Source organism: Pogoniulus pusillus, chromosome W (assembly GCF_015220805.1).
Source record: "Pogoniulus pusillus isolate bPogPus1 chromosome W, bPogPus1.pri, whole genome shotgun sequence".
In the NCBI taxonomy this organism is placed as follows: domain Eukaryota; kingdom Metazoa; phylum Chordata; class Aves; order Piciformes; family Lybiidae; genus Pogoniulus; species Pogoniulus pusillus.
Window position 1 is genome coordinate 8160284 of NC_087308.1, and position 6000 is coordinate 8166283.

Genomic DNA, 6000 nt, shown 5'->3' on the forward strand with positions numbered 1-6000 from the left:
TATTTTTATAGAATATTATCTCACATCTATTAATTTCTCCCCTCTGCCACAATTGGTGTAGGTGGCAGAAAACCCCTCTGCAACAGGCTACATCGGGTTTAGTGCCACTGAGTCTTTTACCAGTAATATTACAGGGGTATTCACCAGCAACATTACAGGAAATGGAAGTATTACTTCTGCTTTATCTGCAGCCCTAATGAGGGTAATCTTGCCTAAGACTCACGTGGCAGACCCTTGTTCAGAATTTTATTCACATCAGACTGTGGTATTTCTGGTGTGTGTGATCTCAGAATTTTTGATTTTACAATAATTTTATGTGTGAGAAACTTGATTGTGATGCCTTTAAGAAGTAAAAAGAAGGGACTAGTGTCCCATACAAAAGGTAACCAAAGAACCAGTGCAGGTGTAAACACTGATAACTCGGGGACAGAGCAAGGGAAGACCACCACTACACCTCCTCCCCTCGATTCTGGGAAAGCTGCCAATGTTCCTGCCAAGAATGATAACATGGCAGGATGCCCAGGAACACAGGGAACTACCCAAACTCAAGATGTTCCTTCAACTAATAACACTAATTCAGCCAGTTTGACTCCCCAAGCAGCAGGAAAAAACCCTAGCTCTAAGGCAGATTTGAACTCACAGGCCTCAGGCCAGACCCCCAGTACTTCAAAGCCGCTAACAGACTCATCAAAATCCGTCTCAGCACAAGCCATCTTGTGAAAGGTGAAAGTTAAGATGAAATATTTCACAAAGACTGATTCATAGGAAGAATTAGGAGAGAGGACCTCTGGTGCACAAGAGGAAGAAGAGGAGACATACAGTCTTCGAGACTTAGCAAACATACTTAGATCCCAGTACTCTGACGAGAGGACTGCTGTGAGGTTGGTGGCCAAGAAAGAGGATGGTTCCGATGAGTTTAAGAGAGCTCTTAGGAAAGTTCTGTTTCTAGGCCAGGGACAACCAGAACAACTAGAGGAAGAGGAGAAGGATGACATCCAGGATTCCAACGATCCCCTCAGAGAGGTCAGGGAAGTTAGAAAGGAATACTCAAGGGAATCAGGAGAGCCAATCCTAATCTGGCGGGTGAGATGCCATAGAATCATAGAATCAACCAGGTTGGAAGAGACCTCCAAGATCATCCAGTCCAACCTATGCCCCAGTCCTATCCAGTCAACTAAACCATGGCACTAAGTGCCTCATCCAGTCTTTTCTTGAAGACCTCCAGGGACGGTGCCTCCACCACCTCCCTGGGCAGCCCATTCCAATGGGAAATCACTCTCTCTGTGAAGAACTTCTTCCTAATACCCAGCCTATACCTACCCTGGCACAACTTGAGACTGTGTCCCCTTGTTCTATTGCTGGTTGCCTGGGAGAAGAGGCCATCCCCCACCTGGCTACAATGTCCCTTCAGGTAGTTGTAGACAGCAATGAGGTCCCCCCTGAGCCTCCTCTTCTCCAGGCTAAACAACCCCAGCTCCCTCAACCTCTCCTCATAGGGTTTGTGTTCCAGGCCTTTCACCAGCTTTGTCGCCCTTCTGTGGACATGTTCCAGCATCTCAACATCTCTCTAGAATTGAGGAGCCCAGAACTGGACACAGTACTCAAGGTGTGGCTTGACCAGTGCTGAGTACAGGGGAAGAATAACCTCCCTTGTCCTACTGGCCACACTGTTCCTGATGTAGGCCAGGATGCCTTTGGCTCTCTTGGCCACCTGGGCACACTGCTGGCTCATCTTCAGCCTACTATCTATCAATACTCCCATGTCCCTTTCCTCCTGGCTGCTTTCCAGCCACTCTTTCCCCAGCCTGTAGTGCTGCTTGGGGTTGTTGTGGCCAAAGTGCAGAACCCTGCACTTGGCCTTGTTAAATGTCAACCCGTTGGCCTCTGCTCACCTATCCAGCCTGTCCAGGTCCCTCTGCAGGGCTCTCCTACCCTCCAACAGATCAACACCTGCTCCTAGCTTGGTGTCATCTGCAAACTTACTGAAGATGGACTCAATCCCCTCGTCCAGATCATCAATAAAGTTATTGAATAGGACTGGGCCTAGCACTGATCCTTGGGGAACACCACTAGTGATGGCTGCCAACTGGATGTGGCACCATTCACCACCACTCTCTGGGCTCGGCCTTCCAGCCTGTTCTTGACCCATATCACAGTGAATCTGTCCAAACCATGAGCTGCCAGCTTGGCTAGGAGCTTCTTGTGGCAGACAGTGTCAAAGGCTTTGCTGAAGTCTAGGTAGACTACATCCACAGCCTTCCCCACATTCACCAGGCGGGTAACCTGATCATAAAAGGAGATCAGGTTGGTGAGACAGGACCTGCCCTTCCTAAACCCATGCTGGCTGGGCCTGATCCCTTGGCCATCCTGTAGGTGCTTTGTGATGGCACCCAAGATGACCTGTTCCATGACCTTGCCTGGTACTGAGGTCAGTCTGACAGGTCTGTAGTTTTCTGGCTCCTCCTTACAACACTTCTTGTGGATGGGTATCACATTGGCCAGCATCCAGTCTTCAGGAACCTCTCCAGTGAGCCAGGACTGTTGGTAAATGATGGAGAGTGGCTTGACCAGCTCAGCTGCCAGCTCTCTCAGCACCCTAGGATGGATCCCATCCAGTCCCATGGACTTGTGAGCATCCAAATGTCTCAGTAGGTCCCTTACTGCTTCCTCATGGATTAGAGGGGGACTATACTGGTCCCTGCCTCCATCCTCCACTTCAGGAGTCCAGTTGTCCTGGAGACAACCTGTCCCCCTATTGAAGATTGAGGCAAAGAAGGTGTTAAGCACCTCTGCCTTTTCCTCATCCTTTGTCACTATGTTCCCCTCTCTATCTAGTAAGGACTGGAGGTTGTCCTTGGCCCTTCTCTTGCCATTCATATATTTAAAGAAACATTTTTTATTTTCCTTGACAGCCGTGGCCAGCCTAAGCTCCAAATGGGCTTTTGCCTCTCTAATTGTTTTTCTACAAGACCTAGCAACTTCCTTGAACTTCTCCTGGGACACCTCCCCTCTTTTCCAAAGGTGATACACTCTCTTTTTAATCTTTAATTCCTTCAGGAGGTCCTTGCCCATCCAGTCTGGCTGCCTCCCTCATCGGCTCATCTTCCAGCACAATGGCACAGCTGCTCCTGTGCCTTCAGGAGTTCTTTCTTGAAGTAGGTCCAACATTCCTGGAACCCTTTGTTTTCAAAGGCTCTTTCCCAAGGAACTTTCTGAGTTAGTCCCTTAAATAGGCTGAAGTCTGCCCTTCGGAAGTCCAGTGTGGAGGTTCTGTTGATGCCCCTCCTGGTTTCTCCATGTATTGAAAACTCTGTAATTTCATGGTCACTGGACCCCAGGCAGCCTTCAACCACCACAACTCCTACCAACCCCTCTCTATTTGTGAGCAGCAGGTCAAGCAGGGCTGCCTCCCTGCTAGGCTCACGTAACAGCTGGGATAGGAAGTTGTCTTCCACACACTCTAGAAACCTTCTCGACTGCTTCTCTGCAGTGTTTAAGTCCTAGCAGATGTCTGGTAGGTTAAAGTCACCCACCAGAAAAATGGCAGGTTGATCTTGAAGCAGCCTCCGGTTGTTTAAAGAGTAATAAATCAACCTCTTCTTCCTGGTTGGGTGGTCTATTACAGACTCCAACCAGGATATCAGTCTTGTTGGCCTTCCCCTTAATTCTCACCCATAAGGACTCAACTTGATCATCCATGATTTCTACCCCCATGACATCCAGAGCATTCCTAATATACAGAGCCACTCGCCCACCTCTTCTCCCTTGCTTGTCTCTCCTGAAGAGTCTGTATGCATTGATTACAGCACTCCAATCATGCGAGTCATCCCACCACTGTTGGAGAAATTCTTGTTAGCAGAGCACACAAGAATTGATAAACAATGAGCAACCCCTGCTGGGAATGTCCTTGAATCCATCTTGGGAGTTTAGATAGCAGGCACAGGGTAGCTTCCCCCCACATGCAGCTGCAGAGGGTGGAGTGCAGCTGCAGGTGGGCAGAGTTTAGCCAGCCCCAGAGGCTGACCCTCAGATTGTTATGGTATGCTGACCTATTGATGCCTTACATGTAACTCTGGACCCTCTGACTGTAACCAATCTTGGTGGAGCACGCCTCTTGCTAGAAGTGCATACAAGTCACTGTATCATGGAAATAAAGTGGATTTGACCATCTAACCATATTGGTGACCAGTCATCTTCCCGTAGTGCTCCACTGAACGTGTTTTCCCAACACACCAAGTTTCAGTGATGGCAACAATATTGTAGTTTTCCTCCAGCACCAAGGCTTCCAGCTCCTCTTGTTTGTTACCCATACTGCGTGCATTAGTGTACATGCACTTCAGCTGGGCTGCTGCTTTTTCCCCTATCTCTAGCCTACCATCCTCAGTTTCCTTTGATCTATCTCTAGTGCTGTCATGTTTAACCCCCTCCCCCTTCCACTCTAGTTTAAAGCCCTCTCAACAAGCCCAGCCAGCTCATGTGCCAGGGTCCTTCTCCCCTTCTGTGTCAGTTGCATCCCATCTGTTACTTGCAGACTGTCTTGGGTTCAAATTGCAGGTTCCCAGAGACTCTTATAAATTTAATAGACCCAATGACAATTTATAGAATTTATAGAGTGCCCTCCCCTCTTCCCCCTCCTTTTCCCAAAAGATAGGGAGAGAGAGAAAGGTAGGGACACCCAAATAAATCAATCTCACTCGATTTGGAAGTTAAAAAGGAAAAGTTTAACAATAACTTAGAAAAAGGGATTGGAGGTAGGGGAGTTTACAAAGGATAAGGAAGGGAAAACAGCAAAATACAAACAGGGATGGATACAACCCGAGTAGTGTGATGGTGTCTCTGCCTCGTGGCTGCCACGTGGTGTGCTGGTATGCAGTATGAGTGTGTGTGGTCATGAGTGAACGCAGGAAAAGAGAAAGAGACAGGAAACTCCTCTGTCTTTTATACCACAGGAAGTGGGGGGAGTGGGCTAACCATCACCTGGAGTGTGGCCCACCCCTGGGGAGGGGCCAAGACCCCTAGGGTCAGGTTCAGGGTTACTCCCCCAGGAGTGTTAACCCTATACACAGACCTATGGCAATATAAAGTTCCCTAATATCAAAGAATCCGAAGTTTTGTTGGAGGCACCGTCTGAGCCACTTGTTAATCAAATACGCTTTCCTATTCCTCTCTGCATTCCAACCTGTGACTAAGGGTAAAGATGAAAAGACTACCTGTGCCCCTGCTCCCTCAACTGCTTTTCCCAGTGCCTTTTGATAGTTTTTAGCCCTCTGTTATCAACCTCATCATTCCCTGCCTGTATAACTAATAAGGGATAGTAATCAGAGGGCTGCACTACAGTAGGCAGCCTCCTGGTAACATTCCTGACCCGGGCTCCAGGGAGGCAGCAGACCTCCCTGTGGAAGGGGTCTGGCCGGCATATGGGGCCCTCTGTTCCCTTCAGAAGGGAGTCGCCAATAACAATTACCCTCCTCCTTTTCTTCTGGGTACTTGTTCTGATGCGAGGGGGCAACTGGTTTGTTTCAGTTGCCCTCCCAGCTGGTGATGCTTCTTCCTGCTCCAAAACCACCTCATCCTCAACCTCTAGTGCCCTATAACTGGTGTGTAAGGGCAGCTGAGGATGTGAGGATGGCTGGAAGGGTTTACCCTTGCCCCTTCTGGCAGGTACCTGCATCCATTCTCCTTTGTTACTTAGTTCATTTCCATCTGGCAAGGGGGACTGCAGAGCATGGTGCTGTATGTCCAGCTCTATTTTACATTCCCTTTCAGCCTTAAGACGTTCCACTTCTCCCTTGAGTTCAGCCACTAGGTTAAGCAGACTGTTGATCTGCTCACACCTAATGCAGCCATTACCTCTGTCTCCCTCGACTTCGAGTGCCAGGCTCCAACACTCTTCACATCCAGTTGCCCGGACACCTGCATTCCTACAGGTGGGCTCTGTTTGGGTGCTCACAGTTTTACAAGTACTGTAAAACTTGGACCTAGTTTGCACCATGTCTAGCT